The sequence below is a fragment of the Petaurus breviceps genome, unplaced genomic scaffold (genome assembly GCF_028583685.1).
Source record: "Petaurus breviceps papuanus isolate PSGF00001 unplaced genomic scaffold, PetGlider_PUasm1.0 91133, whole genome shotgun sequence".
In the NCBI taxonomy this organism is placed as follows: domain Eukaryota; kingdom Metazoa; phylum Chordata; class Mammalia; order Diprotodontia; family Petauridae; genus Petaurus; species Petaurus breviceps.
In genome coordinates, this window is record NW_027187419.1 from 8505535 (window position 1) to 8524925 (window position 19391).

Here is a 19391-nt window from a genome sequence, read left to right on the forward strand (position 1 = left end):
AGAAATATCTGGGGATACATGCATGGTCCCTTTGTAGTTCCTGATCATGGTCTGGGGATATGACAGATAGGTCCTTTAAGGGCCCTATAACCCCCACTACCAAACTGTAGCTCAGATCTGTGATCAGATCCAAAAAGACCCATCTCTGGTGCCTCTGGTTTACCTGCAGTTACATCTGTAGTAGGAACCAGGGTGGAATTCAGCAGGTCATAGCCCAGATTTCCTGCTTCTGGAAGCAACCTTCCTGTGCCTGGGTGGATGAAGTAACCAGGAGGAATAGGACCAGGGTATCCATTACTTGGGAGCATTGCACAATTGGGGCCAGGTACCAGGAGCCTGGTGATGGGCTTCATGCAGGTGACATCATGAACCCCTCCTGATATTGCAGGGAAAAGAGATTGCCTGTTTAACTGTGGCACACTGTGACAATTGGATCAAGTTGGGTTTTATTTGTTAGCAATTAAATGGGTCTAACAAGAATTGTAGATTCAGCACTGGACAGACTAAGGAGCTGCCAAAGAACAAGGGACTTTTCTGTTTCTTCTATATCTAGGTTAGGGCTTTACAAAGGGAGTTCAAAATTTGGTGCTGACAGAGACCAGAGGCTTATTGGAAATGTTGGAGGAGACTTCTAGATCCCATAGGCTATAAAGATCTTACTGATCCAGACAGACTGTCTCAAGGAACAGTGTCTTCTTTCTTTAGAGATTTCCAGAGAAAGCAATATTCTGGGGCTTCTTATTAATTTTTACCAGTGTCTCACTTTGAGCATACTTTCTTACATTTCACTTAAATACTTGCAACAATTTAATAAGTTTCCCTGCCCCCTCTTTCATCTTTTTATCTTTACTTTTTCTCTCTTTCCAGTCAGAGCTTTTCTTCTACTTTATCTTGTCTATATGGAATCCTGAAGACAAGTACCCTTGCACTGAACAGAACTGTCCAAACGTCTTATACTTTTACTTTTCCCCCTCTTCCTCCTTCTTTTGTGGTAACATTGTGACAGACCTATATATAGTTTTCTTGGGAAGGATTTCCTTGTCAGCTTATAAGATGTTTAGGGTTCTCTCTTTAGTTCAGACTTTTATAGACCTACTGGTGATTAATGCTTTTGGGAATAAAAAGGGAAGGCAGGCAAGTATCATATGTGGAGGGGATGAGAATGGGGGAGTGTTGGCAACTTTGGAAGTCTCAAACCCAGATTCTCAGGGCACTCACCTGGTTGGAGCAGTTCAGCCCCAGTGCCAGTCCCCAGAATGCCCCAAGCCTTCAGTCGTTGACCTTCACTCAGAAGAACCTGGGACAGATGGCCCATTGTTGCATCCACTTGGGGAGATTTCCTGCAACCACGGAGTAGGGTTTAATTTCTTGCTCTTTTAGGGACTGGTTAATGGGGAGAAATGTGCTTTTAGTTTAGTTTTGAGATATCTGCCTTGTTTGGGCTCAGAGATTAGAAGGAGTGACTGAAAGGACAGAGCATTCTATAGAGGTTTTCTAATTAATTTCTTTGCAGTTCAAAAGGCATTGATTCCACATTCTGGAGGGGGAACTGAAGTTCAGGGTAGGAGAGGGATACTCTTAGGATTCCTGGGTGCCTAGGTATGAATGTCAGACAGAGCTGGGAAAAAGCTTTGAAAATTGCATCTCCTATAGCTTACTCTCCGTCAGAGCCTTGGAGCCTTCACAGTAGCTCATGCTACTTGACATGACAAAAGAAGTATTTATGTGCTATGGGAGACAATTTTTTGTATTAAAAATGAGCGTACCTAGAAAAACATTATTGAATAAGTATTTTTAATTGTGCCCCATTGTATGTTTCACCCCAGCTGACTATCTCTCTTGCCTGCCTCCACTGCCAGGACACACCGTCTGGGTTTCTAGGCATCTCCCCCACCCAAGAGCACCATGGTTTTGGGACTGATTTTCCTGGAGATACTGGATAACTTCCTATCCTTTCCATTCTAGATTCCCACCTTGAGGTACCCTAAATACCCACCTATCAGAATCCTCTGCAGACAGACATTTCTTCTCTGATGTGGGGTCTGTTTTTGCTGTCAGTAGCCTCTGGGCTTCCCTCAGGGCTGAGCCAAAGGCTGCCCATTGCAATTCCCTGGCTCTTAAGTCTTGGTGTAGCAGCTTCAGTTGTCGTCTCAAGCTCTCAGCATATTCATCTGCCAGCCCTTGCCTTCTCTTGGCCTCCTCTTCTGCCTCCCTTGCAGTTGCCTGGGCAGTCTGAGAACAGATCAGAACAGGTCTGCTCACTCCCAGGGCTTTCAGTAACCACAGGGACAAGAACAACTGGAACAGGTAAGGAATCCCTTGCTGTCCCGCAGCTAGAGAGCCCAAGTAGTTCTGGACTGGTGGAACACTATTGTGGCAAAGGGTGTGAGAGAGTCCCAGGAACCTAGGGGCCATGAACATTTTTATTTGGAGCCATAAGACTGAGGTTTAAGTCCTGGATCAATCATATAACATTGGGCAATTCCTTTATCTTCTCTCATTTCTCCGGTTTCAAGTTGGGACAATGATACTTGCTCTACCACAATGATATCACCTACTTCAAGAGTTATTGTGGGAGAATATTTTGTAAGTTGTTTAGTGTTCTATAAATGTGATGATGATGATGAATGAGGATTGCTATTATTGTTGTTATTATTTAAATAACCTGTGGAGGTAGCAATATAAATAGGGAATGGGATGGGGGTGGGGGGGCTGAGCACAAAGGAGAAGGGAAGAGTGTGTAGTGATCAAGGAATGAGTCACAGGGGAGTTGGAGAAAGGAGTGGTGAAGGTACCACCTGTTGTTGGTCTTTCTGGATGCTTCCTAGATGTAGGTCATTGGCTGTAGGAATTCGGAGCTTCATATACCACAGCTCTCGGAGGGAACTGACTTCCCTCAAAAGTTTTAGGGAGAGAAGTTTTAGCTGGAAGGAAAGGGTCGATCACAGCACTCAGCCTCTGGCTAATGCGTTTTAATGCTATGATTGCAGTGCCCCCTGCTGCCTGTAAGTGGAGAGACTCCAGAAAAAGCAAAATTCCTTAAAGACAGATTGGAAAGAAAGGGCAATGTCCCACTGAAGAGGTACTTAACATTCCTCCTGGGGTACCCCTGGTCTGCTCACTTCATGTCTCTTGTGGATTCACTCTCTCATTCCCTTGACTTGGTTGAGTGAGGCTGTGGCTTTGATGTGCCCACACAGTCTGGGCTTCTAGGATCTATCTGGGGATACTAGGGTAGAGATGGAAGGGCTCTCAGAGATCATCTAATTCGACTCCCTCTTTTTATAGAGGAGTCACCCTATAGAAACCACCCCTCTAGCTTCCCTCCTGCTTCCTCTCTCTCTTACACCGCTTCCCTTGGGTTTGCTCTAAACCTCTGAGGTTTGTGAAAATAGTCCTAAAGCACTGAAATTTCCCAATCCCTTTGCTCCTCCTGGTGTCTTCTTGTCTGCCCCATCCAATCTCTTCAGACTGCCATTTCCCTGGTTTTGAGACCTCTTGATCCATCTCTTCCTCCTCTTGTCACTCTCTCCTCAGGAGAAATGTGGCCCACATTTTGCCAGTTACCTCCTCCTTGGTCTGACTCAGCTTGGCTGTCACTGACAGAGACTGCCTCTGTAGGATCCTGAAGAAGGCATCTGTATCAAACCACTCGAGATCAAGCTGGTCCTCAGCTTCCCAGAACCCGCCTACAAAAGGTTCAGGAACACAAAATGGACTCTGTCTTATGAGTGATTCAAGGGGAGGGATTGTGAATATTAGGTTCAGACAGCACTTGTGTCTAGTAAGGGTCATGGATTCTAGTCCTTAACCAAACACTCACCATGGCACCCAGCCATCCTCTGAATTGAAAAATCTTGGCCAGCCTGGTCCTGTCTCATTGATGTCAGCAAAGTTCCAGGAGAGGAGTAGGTTTCCATTTTGTATTTTTGTTGATGCATCCGGAATGAAGAGCAGGGAGTAGACTTTCTAGCCCAGCCCAGGCCATGACATTGAGCCTGGGGATCACATAGTGGGGTGTGGAAAGATAAAAAATTACTCCATGATGCAGAATTAAGAGGGAAAACAGTATTTCCCTTCAGAAACTCTGGAAGAACTCTGAAAGCAGAAGAGTCCCTTGGCAGGGACTGGGGACTAAGACAGTTGGACATCTCAAGGATGATTAGTTACCACAACCCCAATGGAATGAACTCCAGAAGGAAGATAATGGCCTTTAGGAAATGGGACTAAGATAGGACTAGAATTGGTTTTGACAGTGATGTATTTCTCCTGTATCACTCACCAAAAGAAGCAGGCAGAGTCCCAGGAGAAGGAAGATTACTCCAAGAACCATAGGCCAGTCTGGTTTCTTCTGGGGTGTAGGAGTCTTTGCGATCCCAGTCTGAATCAGATATCTGGGCGTTGTGGGAACAAAGGGCTCATCCCTAAAGCACTGACCTCCTGGTGGGAGGGCACGGATGTACTGGATAGGAAGAGACCTGTTAGAGCTATGGCTCTACTCTGCCTGCCAGAGTGGCCAAGGTATGAACAGCCTGAGTATCTTAGCAGGAGCTAAATAACCCCAGTTTTATAATTCTATCTAGTAATTCCAAGGATTTTTATTTGAAGATGTATTCATACCTGGATTGGAAAGAAACTAGGTCCTGTGTTTGGTGCAGCTAGCTACATGGGTTCACATCCATGGTTGGCATAGTTTCTTAATTAATGGGTGAAATGGACAGATCCAGGTCCAAGTGCAAATCTTGGTGAGTGTGGCACCTGTATCCATGTCTGACATAATATGTGGGCCACACAGACAATGTCATTTGTAAGTGGATTGGATTTTCTAGCTTACTTTGACTAGGGGCAGCAGTGTCATTGTGGCCTCTTCAACTATACTCACTTCCTCTCTTTCTGGCACTCTTTCCTTAACACACACACACACACACACACACACACACACACACGCTGGGTTGTTAGCAGTGTGGGCTTAGAATAGAGGCTCAGTCATCCCCAGGGTTCAAAACACTGAAAATAAAGAGTCTAGGCCCAAGGCATCCTTCCCCTCTGAAAAAGATATATTTCTGTGTGGATTACGAAAAAATCCTTCATGGGGACAGAGAAAAGCATAGTGTAGAAAGCAGACAAACCATCTTTCGATGCCTGTTACTGCTCAGGCGGAAGACAAAGACCCCAGGCTTCTGAAACTGGTGCAGGAAGAGGAAGGGGCTATGCAGACTCAGCCAGGAGTCCTCGGCTAGTGCCCGGAAAGCTCCCCAGTCATATTCCCCAGGAGTGTTGTATAGATGACCCCTAAGTCAGGGAAAGAAGAATGCTTTTACCATTTCCTCAGTGTTTCTTTAGGGAAAAGAGGCAATGATGGGAAAATGCTACACACTAGCCTTCTAGTGCCTACTTGGGTACTTACAGGTCATATTCAGGGTAATGTTCACGCGTCACTAGAAAGGCAAGGGTATCATAGGTATGGATGCAGGCTATGGGGTTTAGAATGCCAGGCTCTTTAGAATTCAAGTTCAGGTCCCAGAGGGAACTCAAATTTTCATCACTGGATGCTTCTGAGGAAGAATCTGAAAGTGAGGAAGAGTTAGTTATTACGTAGACCAATTTGGATCTGATACTGAATGACCTTAAGGATGCTAATGGTGTCTTAGAGAGATTATTCTGGTGCTGTTAGGGATGAACTGATGAAGTCAGTTAGGAGCCTCACCTGGGACCTGGGCTGGGTGTCTGGGATTCCCAGCTGGCTGATGAAGTGAGTGGAACAATTCAGGCCCTGGTCTGGTCAACCCCAGAAAACCACGACCTAGAATGAGACACCAGGCTCACTGTACCTAAAGTGCCTAGAAAAAGTCTACCTCACTCTGTGTTCTCCAGAATGATCTGGATCTTTCCTTTTTGGTTATAAAGGGACAAAATAAATGTGCTGAACCAGGAGACAGAACCTGAGATTATACACAGCTCTGGATCAGTTGGAGTCATATACAACCAAGATTTGGTTAAGGACATAGTTTATTGTGAGGACATGGTTCACCCATGGAAGACATATGTCTCATGCAACAGGTAGAGAGATAATATTGACTTGGTAGGGACACAGGCTGCACACAACAGGGACCTGACCTACAAAACTGCAGAAATAGAGTTCAGATACTAGGCATAGTTTTAGAACTTAGGTTATTTCCCTTACCCCAACTTTGAGTCTCCTTACCATCAGTCCTGACCACATACACAGGGGAAGACTCCTGGTTATGTTCAGAGGCACATGGGAACCCCACAGCTCGAGGGGAAAGAGGTTTATCCAGGAAGTAAGAAAGCTAGAAATGAAGGGATAAGATGTAATGTGTTTAATTAAGGTTTGGGGCAATTTCGTTCATCATGTATATTGTAAAGGGAGGAATACTATAGGGTACTACCTGAATATACCTCTGTTGTAGGAGCAACAGGGTAAGAGCCAAACAGTACCCAGTGCTGCCCACTTCCTAGAGTGGGCTAGCCTGATATGCATAATCCTAGAGACAGAGCTTTGTACTGGAAGCCAGTACTTTTGACGCTTGTAGTTTGTTTGTAGTGTTCAGACCATTTCTTCTCTCTGCCTCATTTTCTTTCCTTGTACAATGAGCAAAATGATATCTTATCCCTCCATTTTACCAAGGATATTTTTAAGATAAATTTTGTATTCAAATGATTATGAAAGGCTATATTATGTTTCAGGGACCTTGGCTATATATGAAGTATTACCAGTGACACTGCAGTAGAGGTTGAGCTGTCTTGACTATCCTATAACCCTATGCACTTACACATTGATTTCTAGGGTTCTGGGTATTATAGTTAAATGTCTGATAGTACTGAGCATGCATTTTAACTGTGATGTGGCAGGACTAGGGCATTATAGAGAGTTTTGGCATGTGGGGTTCATAATACCTGACTCCCATCATCAATGGAGTAGATTTGTGGGATGCCCTCATGACAGGTGAGCTGCAGGATATGTTGTTGCTTTCCCTGGCATGGGGGCCCACATTCTCCATTTAGGTCCATCCCCCAGCAAAGACAGAGCCCCAGTACTGAGTCATAGCCACGGACATCCTCTGGCGTAGCACAGACCTGCACAAAGATTTCCCTTTCTTGGTAACCTCTTCCAAAGAACATCCTGACACAGATGGATGTAGACCACAAATTACAGGCTAGCATATTTAAAAAAAAATGACTTATGTAAAAAAGCACTGTAAACTTTGGGGATGGGGAAGAAAAGGGGAAATTATAGAACAAGCTTTGTACCTCCTGGGCACAGTGGTTGGTCCACTCTCCTTTGGTCAGACATTGCCCCTCCTGGTTCTGGATAGCCCCATCCTTACAGATTCCATACTCCTGCTTGACACAGCCATAAGGCTCTCCTACATCTTGGTAACCAGGGAAGCAGGGGCATTGACCATCACTGGGCTGTGGGACAAGGCCATGTTTCTGATTAGAAAGTGAACAGTGTATGACTGTACATGAAGCCTTTCCTGGTCTTCCCAGTGTTAATACCTTCCCCTCTTGTAAGAAATGACTTGGCATTACTCTGAATGTATTTTATATTTACTTACCTGTGTATATGTTGATTTTCCCCAGTAGAGTGTAAGATACTTATATGCAAGACTTCTTCTTTTTTGTATTTACAGTGCCTGGTCTAGTACCTGGCACATAGGAAACATTGAATATGCACTTGCTGAATGGATGAATTGAATGCAATTTCTCTCCCCATTCAATCTTTTCTCTTTTGCTTTGTAGCCCTGACTTCAGAGATGGGCTCAGATGTGGGGTTGGGATGAAGTGGAGAAGGCAAGGGCAAGTTGGGGTTTGGAGATTGTAAGACTAGAGAGAAGTTAGAGGAGAGGATCAAGAGTGTTGGCTCATATTATATTGGAGTCCAATTACATATATTCCTTTCATGGCATGCACACTTGGAAGTTTTCAATGAATTTCACCAGCCTATTTATTTGTCTATAGAAAAACTCCCTGAGCTGGGAGGGCTTAGGTTAAGGTATATGTGAGGGACAAACTTGAAGTCTCTGTTTCTCTTGTTTCACTTAGAAACAAAACAAACCTGAGCCATGACTGTGTCAAATTCCAAAAGAACAGGACTTGAAGTGAGAATTCAAAGGAACAGGAATAGATGCTAATTCCCTCTTTCCCACCTCTGAACTTTATAGTCCCCCCTCTTGCTCATCTGCTACTTTGGGTTTGGGAGTGGAGGATCAATGAGATGCCAAAAAAATGGAAGAGGGAGGTGGGAGGGTACTTTAAATATACTAAAAGGTGTGGGAACTGAATTAAACTACTGAAAGTACTAGAATCTATACTAGAAGCTTCTTAATGAATGCTAGAGGCAGGCACAGTGCCACTTTAAACCCATGGTGATTATCATACACAGTGATATTCATTGTCTTCCTCCTTACCTGGAACACTCGACCAAGCCCTCGGCAAATACATGTGTCTTGTCCCTCCTCAGGTTGTGTGGCCTCAGAACCACAGGGAAAACAGGCATCTTGACCAGGCCAGCGATTGAAGAATTCCCGTGGGCATTTGTGGCAGATAGGAGAGTTATGAAGACCCTCAGAGGAAAGGAAGGTTCCAGGGGGGCAAGGGGCAGATGGGAGACCTGAACAATGAAAACCTGCAAGTGACGGGCTTATAAGTAGGCCTTAGTAGTAAGCAAACCGAAGCATTTTCCTATGGGAACTGGGAATTTCTGTATCTGGGCAAGGACCCATCTGGAATTGGGGACTCTTCCCAAAGCCCGAAAAGTAGATCTGTGAACATATGAACAGTACAAACATAATAATCTAGATCCTGAGTGGATAATGAGGATCCCCCTGTCCCATTAAAGAGCTTTTAACAATTTGGACACATTGAGAGATGGGGATTTTCTCTGCAGACCTTGTTTCATTTTCCTCCTCTGTAGCCCTACCCAACACCCTTGGGAAAGATATAAGTCCTGGGTCCCAGCCCCTCCCTAACCCTGTACCCTCTGGGCAGTTCTGCTGGCTCCAATCCTCTCCGCTTTTGCAGGGTATCTCCTTTCCGCAGTCCTGGGGATTCTGGGGAGGCAGCTGAAGCTCCTTACTCTGGCAGACAGTGCTAAGAGCAGCAAAGACTAGCCAGAGGAGCCATCTCTTCAGGATGCCAGAAAGAGGGAGGATCCTCCCCCTCTGAGTAGTGAGGAGAGAGGCAGAGATAGGGAAAGCCATAGAGGCAGAGACTGACTGAGATGGAGTAATAAGGAGGGAGAAGGAGAGTTAGAGATGGAGAGGTGCAATTAAATGAAAGAGAGGCAGAGATGGAGGAGCACAAACACAGCTTGTCATGGAGATCTGCAGCCAGGCAGAGACAGATGTCCTGGATACACCCGGCTATGCTTACATAGAAGTTCTGGGAAGCTGTCACTGAATATTTCATGGGATTGAAAGAAGAGATAGATCAGCTGTGCAACTTTGGCTCTGGCACACCTGGGGACTTCCATTCTTTGTGTCCCTTCTCTGTTCTCCATATCCCTTCCTCCAAAATGCCAGTATAACCTGACAGTGTAAGTGCCTTGTGCCAGGGATGGTGCTAGGACTCAGTCATGGCAGGAAACATGTCAGGTATCTGTCTTCTTGTTCAGGATGAGTTGAGCGATGTGCAATGTGGACCCTCTGTGAAGTGTCCTGGATGGAGTCATTCAGTGGAATGTGAAAGAAAGGGACCTGTGGTCTTTGGTGAGCCTGCAAATTAGTTTCATAGAATCATGTGGAGCTCTGCTCCCCCTCCCCTCAAGTGGAGACCAGAAAGCTACACCCAGATTCAAGTCACACTTTGGGTCAAATTCAAAACCGCAGCTCACAAGCCCTCTCCCAATGTTTCCAGATCCAAACACGGGAACACATCAACTCAAAACAAAATTATTTAATGAAACAGGATAGTAAGATACAAGTAAGATACAATTTACAAGGGAAGTTACTCTCTCCCCCTACTTCCTTTTCCTTACACTAAGGAGCATACCAGTCATAGATTCTCCTCACCACAGGTAGGAGAGGGAACATTCAAATCCTGGAAAACTTACACAACTAGGCCTTGTCTGAAACACCTACCTGGTACTGCTTCCTGCTTCCTGCTTCTCTGCAGGACCACTGATGTCATCTTTTGGTCTGCAAACATTTTTTTTTGAAGTTACTATCCCTGTTGCACTGGCCATTACTACCGAGTGACCAACCATGAGCAAGTTTACTGAAGCCTTCTGGGCCTTGGATGCTGCTTGATAATTTTTCTACTTTTCTTATACTGACTCCTGAACTCTTTCTCCCAGAGTGACTGTTCCAAACCTTTTCTTAGTCCTCTGCTTCATTGAGAAGATTGAGGTTACCAAATGTGGACTCATTATCAGCCCTCCTATTCCATTCCTTAAAACTTAGCCCATTTACTTTTTTCTCCTGGTCATGGACGAATGGATACCCCTGTTACTTATTCAGCCTGATCTTCTCCCTATGCCCTTGATCCTATTATCTCTGGTTTCCTCTAGTTTAGAAACTTGCTGCAACCTTGTACCCCTCTCATATAATTTTCAGTCTGTCTCTGTTTCTCTTTGTCTCTGTGTCTCTTTCTATCTCTGTCTCTCTCTCACACTTACACACTTATATACACACACACACACACACACACACACACACACACACCCCTATCGAACTTTCTTTCTTTGTTTACCTATATACTCAAATTCTTGAAAAAGTTATTTATATACAATCGCTCTACTTTTAGTAGAAAGAATCATAGATTCAAGATTTATGATAACTAAGGTTCTCATCCTGGTTTCCTTACCTGGTTCTGTCCTTGGGCAAATTACTTTGCTTCTCTGAACCCTCAGTTTCCTCTTCTGTAAAATGAGGTGGTTGGATTATATGATTTCTAAGTTTTTTCTAGTTTTAATGATCTTTGACATTTTATTAATTCTTTGTAATAAGACTTCAGCTCCATTATGTGGTCCACAGGATCCTTATAAATGGTGTAGTGGTCCCTGTTCCTATTTGAATGTGATACCACTTCTCTAGAAGGTGGTGCTTGAACTGAGCCTTGCTGGGAGGTAGGAATTTTGAGTGGAAGAAATATATAGGGAAAGTATTCTAGGAATGGGGCACAGCCTATACAATGAAATGGAGGCAGAAAATGAAGTGTTGTGTACAAGAAACAGCAAGTAGGCCTGTTTGTAGAATTCTAGAAATGTAGAGTACTTGAGTGGTAATAATGTGAAATCAGACTTGAAAGAGAGGTTGGAATGAGATCATAAGGGGCTTTATGCTCTACAGAAAGGTGTGTAGAAATAATAGGGAGTCACTAATATTTCCTAGTTGGAGGTCAGACGTAGTTAGAACTAAATTTCAGGAATGTCAGTTTGGCATTGGATGTTGCTAAGATGTATGGAAAATGGATTGGGGAAAGGAGAGAATAAAGGCAAGGGGACCAATTAGTAAACTATTGCAATAGTCCATTTGAGAAATTATGAGAATTTGAACTAGGGTAGTGGGCTTGTGAGTAGAGAGTAAAGGATGAGAGTGAGAAACATTGTGGAGTTAGAATTGACAGGAATTTATAACTTATTGTATATAGGGATCAGAGAAAGTAAAAAGTGAAGAATGACTCTGAGGTTATGAATCTGGATTCTTGGAAGGATAATGATGCTCTTGTCTAAAACAGGTAGTTTTGAAGGAGAATAAATTTTGTGTGGAAGATAATGAGTTCTGTTTTGGACATGTTGAATTTGAGGTAACTATGGAACGTCTAAGTAGGGTTGCCCAATAGGCAGTTGATAATCTCAGGAGAGATTTAAAGGCTCGTAGTAAGTAGATTTGGGAGACATCTATTATCACATTATCACATGCATAGATGTGATAATTGAACTCACAGGAGTTGATGAAATGAACTAGAGAGAGATCAAAAAGAAAAAAGGGTCCAGGACATTAGCATTTAGCTATACCCAAGCATAGGGCCAGGCCTGGCTTGGATGATGATCTAATGAAGTAACCTGAGGAGGAACCAACAGGAAGTGAGAATAGCATCATGAAAACCCAAATAAGCAAGACTATCCAGGAGGAGGAGATGAGCAACAGTTTCAAATGCTGCAGAAAAGTTAAGAAGGAGGAAGCCTGGGCAAAAGCCATTAGGTTTATCAAGTGAAAGATCATTGATAATCTTGGAGGGGATCAGTTAGGGGATGCAATATATAGCCAAATTGCAAGGTGTTGAGAAGTGAATGGAACATGAAGGGATATCCAGGTAGAAATGTGAAGCAGGTAGTTGGTAGTAAATATACATAGCTTTTTCTAAAACTTTAGTAGTAGAAAGGATGTTCTTGATGTCTCATGGAATCATTAGCTTTCGCTTGCCTAATTCTAATTTTTAAGGAATTATTTTCTTCAATAAGCTTTTGTACCTCTTTTTCCATTTGGCCAATTCCACTTTTAAAGGAGTTGTTTTCTTCAGTGAAATTTTGTACACATTTTGTTTCTTGTGTTTCCTTTATCAAGCCGTTGACTCTTTTTTTCATATTTTTCTTATATCACTCTCATTTCTTTCCGAAATTTTCCTTCCACATTTCTTATTTTATTTAAAAAATCCTTTTAGAGCTCTTTTGTGACCAATTTGCATTTTTCTTTGAGGTTTCACATATAGCTGTTTTGACACTGTCAGACTCTTCTGAGTTTGTTTTGTTCTTCTCTGTCAACATAGTAACTTTCTATTGTCAGGCTCTTTTTGTATTTGTTTTTTTTTCCCCCTGGCTTATTTTATGACTTTTAAAGTTGCACTTTGCTCCTGGGGTGGAGAGGGCACTTTTCCAAGCTTCTTGCACCAGAGGCGCCAGGGGAGTGGGGCCTTGCTGATGTGTACGGAAGCATGGGGTCTTGCCGCTGACCTGCTGTACTGGGGTCTCACCTCTAGCTTACCTGTGCTGGGGTTTGAGGCCTTGCTGGTGGCTTGTGGGGGCCTGGTCTGTTGCTGTCTTGCTTAGATGCTGCTTGCACCAAATAGTGCTCCCCTTTTACCCAAATGGGACAGACATTTCCTGTGAGTTCTCAGTTGTCTTTGGCTGGAGAATTGTTGTACCCTGCCCCAGAATTCATTTTGAGCCATTATTTTATAGTTTTTAGAGATGAATTTGGGAGAGTTCAGGTGAATTTCTGACTTACTCTACCATCTAGTAGTGAAAAGGATGGTGGCCAGATCTAGACATATTTGTAGGTAGCAAGTGGGTCAAGAAAAAGTGAAGATTAGAAATGGGGATGATCGAAGGAGAAGCCTTGCCACTAGGATATGCTCGATAGTCTATCCTCGTTGCTTATGGGTCGGTGAATTTATTTACCCCCTTTCATTGTTTCTAGTTTTGCTTTCTGTGCTGAAGTGGAGCAATTCTAATCTCTCTTCCACATGGTAGCTTTTGAAGCCACTTGAAGAAAGTTATCCACATTGAATTTTCTCATTTTATGTTAACATTCCTAATTAAATAGATCAATCAGGAATGTTTATTAAGTGCTCACTATATTCTAAGTCCTAGAGATACAAAGACAAAATTTAAACAGTCTTTACCCTCAAGTAGCTTTCCTCCATTGAGAAGACACATATACTGTCATATGGCATAATCTTGAGACCCTTCTTCATCCTGGTCAGATAAAGAGGAGAGGTTTTACTGTAGCATTCACTAAGTGTGTACTATGTGTCTGCACTATGATAAGCACTTCACAAGTACTATTTCACTTGGCCCTTAGGACAATTCCGACAGGTGCTGTTACTAGCTCCATGTCACAGAAAAGGAAATTTGAGGAAGATGGAGGTTAAATGACTTGCCCAGAATTACATAGCTAGTGTCTAAGGATGGATTTGTGCTTGGATTTTCCTGACTCCAGGTCCAGCACTACCTACTTGAATCAGATAGGAAGGTTAGGAGGAACGCATCCCTAGCCATGATCTAGATGGCTAATTCATGTAAAAAACGTAGACAAAGGACAGAAACATGACAGCACCTGTAAAGATCAACACTAAAACAACTCCTTATGAACCAGATACTGATTAGTGGTTATTTCACAGAAGCCTCTGTTGTCGAGTGATTTGTGTGATAGGTGGAGACTGGTGCATGATTGACAGTATGTTAAAACTGGTCTTTAATACCCAATACAGTTAGATAGGTCACAGCATCCCCTACAACATTCAGATGAGGAAGCTAAGGCTCTGAGAGGTTGTGACCTGTCTGTAGTCACATAGTCGGGTGCCCAAGGCAAGGTCCAAGCCCTGGATCTTCTTAATCAGCTGACCAATTAATCCATCTCAACAAACATTCATTAAGTGTCTGGCATTCTGCCACGCATTTCCATTTAGGATAAAAAGAAAACAAAAGTGAAAGCGGTTTCTACCCTCATGGAGATTATAGTTTAGCCAAGAGGCAGCATATACAAATATATGCAAAACAGAGAGAAAGTAAAGTTGAGGAGAAAATATTTGCAGCTGAAGGGATTAGGGAAGGCCTCATTCAGAAGTAGTACTTGAGCTGAACCTTGAAGTAAACTACAATTTCTAAGAAATGGAGGTTAAGAGGGAGTACATTCCAGTCATAGGGGCAGATGTGTAAAGATATGGAGGTGGAAAATGGCATGATACACACACACACACACACACACACACAGATAGATATAGATAGATAGACATCTAGATATGTTTGAGGAACAACAAAAAGGTAAGATTGGCTGAATCACAGTATTGTGGAGAGAGGAAGGTGCAATGCAGATAGAAAGGCAGGTTGTTGGCAGCACACTGTAAAGGGTTTTAAATGCCAAATAGAAGAAATTAGATTTTTATCTTAGAGGTAGTAGGAAGCCATTTGAGTTTTGAGTAGAGGAGTGGTGGCAGGATTTGTGCTTTAGAAAAGTCAGCTTGACAGTTGTGTGAAGGATGGCTTGGAGAAGGATGACCCTTATTTAAGTAAGGAGACAAATTAGGAGGACACTATAATAGTACATGTGAGGGGGAATGAAAGACTGAACTAGGCTAGTGGCCGTGAGAAGGGGATGAATACAAGAGTTGTAGAAAAGAGTAGGAGTGTGAGGAGACTAAGTGTGAAGAGTCAAGGATGACGCTGAATTTGCAAACCTGAGTGACTTTTAAGATTGGTGCTATTTTCAACAGAAATAAGGAAGTTTAGAAGTAGCATGGGTTTGGAATTCAATTTTGGATATAGTTGACTTTGACATGTCTATAGGACTTCCATTTGAAATGCCCAGTAGGCAGTTGGTGATACAAGACCAGAGCCCAGGAGAATTCTTATCTCAAGGATTGGAAATATAGATGTGAGAATCATCAGCATATAAATAATAATTAAATCTACATGAACTGATAAGGTAACCAAGAGAGAGCATATGTAGAGAAGTGGTCCTGGGTGGGAGACTTGGGGGCTCCTTCATAGTCAGGGGAAGGGTTTTAGAAGGTAATCTAACAAAGGTGAATGACATGGAGCAGTCAGACAAAAAGGAGTAGATTCAAGAGAGACATGTAACTCTATTTGTCATATAATGAAGTTGCTATAACTCCTCTGCTTAAAAATTCTATTGGGGGGGGGGGGAGCCAAGATGGCAGAGTATAAGCACGACCTTCCTGTGGCTCTGGCTTCCACTTTCCACAATCCATGTAAAAAGGGGACTCTAAGCAAACTTTGGAGCTGCAGAACCCACAAAATGACACAGAGAAGCTAACCTCCCACTGAGGACAGCCCGGCAGGCCGGCAGGAATCGGCAGGAATCGGCCAGCACAGCGCTCTGGGAGCTGAGCCCAGCCCCATGGGAGCGGAGGTTTTAGCCCCAGGGCGGGTCTGACCAGCTGCTGCCAGAGGGACTCCAGAACAGCAGCAGCAGTGGCCATTTCCATTTTTATCAACACATAGATGCGAAGGACAAGGTGAGAGGCCAGTGCAGTCTGGACTTTGGGACCAGTAAGTGGGAGTGCTTGGCTTTTACCCCCAGGGTGAGAAGCCGCTGAGACGGTGGCACGCCACATGGCAGCTTCAGCTCCTGGCCTGCAGAGTGTAGGGGGATCAAGCACCAGTCTGAGGGGTAATTGCTCTTGCTTTAACCTTATTGGATCTGGATTGCAGTCTAGGGTGGAGGTCCTGGGGTATGTGACCAGCTTGCCAGAGCTTGTGGAGGCTTCAGAGAGGGCACCCATCTAATACCTCCAGCAGCTGAGAAAACCCCAGCGTTAGGGACAAAAGCTCCCCTGTCTGGTGGCAGAGTCCTACTGTGGCAAAAAGCCCAAAAGTCAAGTAATTGAGTGGCAAAATGAGCAGGCAAAGGAAGCAAAGCAGACAGAAGATTCCAACATTACACTCCTATTTTGGGGACAAGAAGGAGCAAGGTATGGAACAGGAGGAAAACAGTGAACTCAGAACTCCTGCACCAAAAGCTTCAAAGGAAAATACAAGATGGTTACAGGCCATAGAGGACCTTAAGAAGCAGATAAGAGAGTGGAGGAAAAATTGGGAAGAGAAATGAGAACAATGCAAGAAAATTATGAAAGGAGAGTCAACAGCCTGACTGAGGAAAATAATACCTTAAAAAAACCAGACTGACTCAAATGGCAAAGGAGGCTCAAAAAGGCCTTAAGAATGCCTTAAAAAGCCAAATTTGCCAGATGGAAAAAGAATCTCAAAAGCTCAATGAGGAGAATCATTGCTTCAGAATTAGATTGGAGCAAATGGAAGCTAATGACTTTATGAGAAATCAAGATGCTGTTAAACAGATCCAAACAGATGAAAGAATAGAAGGCAATGTGAAATATCTCATTGGAAAAACCACTGACCTGGAAAATAGATCCAGGAGAGATAACTTAAAAATTATTGGACTACCTGAAAGCCATGAACAAAGTAAGAACCTAGAAAGTATCCTCCAGGAAGTTCTCAAAGAAAACTGCCCTGATGTTTTATATCCAGAGGGCAAAATCGAGGTTGAAAGAATCCACCGATCACCTCCTGAAAAAGATCCCAAAAAGAAAACTCCTAGGAATTTTATAGCCAGGTTCTGGAATTCCCAGACTAGGGAGAGAATATTACAAGCAGCCAGGAAGAAACAATTTGAATATTGTGGAAACACAATCAGGATAACCCAGGATCTGGCAGCTTCTACCCTGAGGGATCGAAGGGCTTGGAATGTAATATTCCGGAGGTCAAGGGAGTTGGGATTAAAACCAAGAGTCACCTACCCAGCAAAACTGAGTATCATGTTTCAGGGGAAAATATATGGTCATTCAGTGGAATAGAGGACTTTCAAGCATTCTTGCTGAAAAAACCAGAGTTGAATAGAAAATTTGACATTCAGATACAAGAAGCAAAAGAAGCATGAGAAGGTAAAGAGGGAAAAGAAATCATATGGAACTTATCAAAGTTGAACTATTAACATTCCTACATGGAAAAACAATAATTTTAACTTATGAAACTTTTTTCAGTAGTTGAAGGGATTAGAAATATATATATATATGTATATATATATATATGTCTATATATGAGGGTATATGGGCATATGAATACATATGTGAATGTGTGTATATATGTTTACAGGTAGACATAGATAGAGGACACAGGACCAATTTAACAGGAAGGGATGATAATTAAAAGGTGAAATTAGAAGTGAGAGGAATATAATGAGAGGAGATGGGGAGAGACAGATTGGGGTAAACTATCTCATACAGAAGAGGCAAGGGAAAATGGTTACAATGGAGTGGAAGAATAGGAAGGCAAAAGGGAATACGTTAACCTTATTCCCATTGAATCTGGCTTGAGGAAGGAGTGAAATACACACTAAATAGGTTATCTCACCCTCCAGGAGAATAGGGGGGGAAGGGGATGAGAGGGAGGATGATGGAAGTGAGGGCAGGCTGGGGGGGAGGGAAGTTGGAAGCACCTACTTTTGAAAAGGGACGGGATCAAAGTAGAGAATAGAATAAGTGGGAGGTGGGATAGGAGGGAGGGAAATATAGTCAGTCTTTTACAATATATCTACTATGTTATTGTTTTGCATTAGCCACACATGTACATCCTATACTGAACTGCTTATCTTCCCAGTAAGGGTGGGTGACAAGGAAGGAAGGGAATGAATCTGGAATTGAAAGTTTTAAAATCAAATATTCAAATATATATATATATATATATATGTATATGTGTGTGTGTGTATATATATGTATATATAGAGAGACTATTATTAATACCATCTTACTTGTAATTGGGAAATAAGATATACAGGCACTGAGGCATAGAGATCCACTGGAAAAGTCAAAAGGGGTATGGGAGAAAATATGGGAGAGAGCAGATTGGAGGAGGGGATATTCTGTGGGACTGCTATTTTGGGGTGGTGGGCAGGGGGAAAACGGGGAGAAATTTGTAACTCAAAATCTGGCGGAAACAAATGATGTAAATCAGAAGTTAATAAAGCATTAAAAAAAAAATTCTGTTGAACAAAGTTCAAACTACTCTGCTAGTATTCAAAGTCCCTCCACAGCCTGGTAGTGCCACCCCCTATCCCATGCTTCCGGCTTTATCTCAAACTACTCTTCTCCAGGAACACTGTGCTCCAGCCTGACTCAAAACCTTTCTCCCTAGGCTTAGGTTGTTCCCTTTGCCTACCATATCCTCCTTTCCTTTCTTCATCTATTGAATTCCTAGATGTCTTTTAAGGCCCAACCACATTCAAATATCATGTCCTCAAAGAAATCTTCCCTGACTTTCTGTTTAGACCACATAGTGTTTCATAATGTTTTAATGCATTTTAGAAGCGATAATTACATACATATTATATATTATTTTAAACACCCTTCAAACAGAAGTGGAAGTTAAAACAGCAAAAACTCCATTTAAGACAACATAATGCCTATTTTGTTGGTTCTGATTCTGTGGAAGTAATTCTCTCCTAATTCAAAATAAATATTTTGAAAATAATGTGTTTTGGTTTTCTGGATTTTTGCCTCATATCCCTTCTAGAGTGAAAGCTCCTTGAAGGCAATATCTTGTCTACACTTTGTGTAGACATATTGTGTTTGAGGAGCAAAAAGAATGTCCAGATGGAGAAATCAGCAAGGAAAAAACTGCTGATGAGTAACCATGCCTGAGGAAAATTGTTTGATGTTGTTTTGGGGGTTGTGGGGAAATTAGTACACTGTGGGACCAAAATGAAGTAAATTCCACCGAGGAAAAGTTCAGAAAGGGGAAGAAATCATGATATCAGGAAACAGAACCACAGGTATGGCAGTTTGCATCTTCCTGCAGGGCCACTAGTCCCTGCTAATCCCTCCAGTGGGAGTCCTCCTACCCATTGAAAGTCCCTATCCCCATGCACTTATGTGTCTCCTATCATTACTGC

At 42.8% G+C, this 19391-nt stretch overlaps 1 long non-coding RNA gene across 1 annotated transcript in view; it reads left to right on the plus strand.

The window, feature by feature from the left end:
• The first annotated feature begins 2106 nt into the window (after positions 1 to 2106).
• LOC138154749 (uncharacterized) overlaps positions 2107 to 19391 on the plus strand; it is a 90044-nt gene continuing 72759 nt past the window's right edge. Inside the window, exon 1 of the long non-coding RNA XR_011166678.1 lies at positions 2107 to 2307. This is a non-coding gene — a long non-coding RNA (uncharacterized lncRNA). The remainder of the gene's footprint in view (positions 2308 to 19391) is intronic.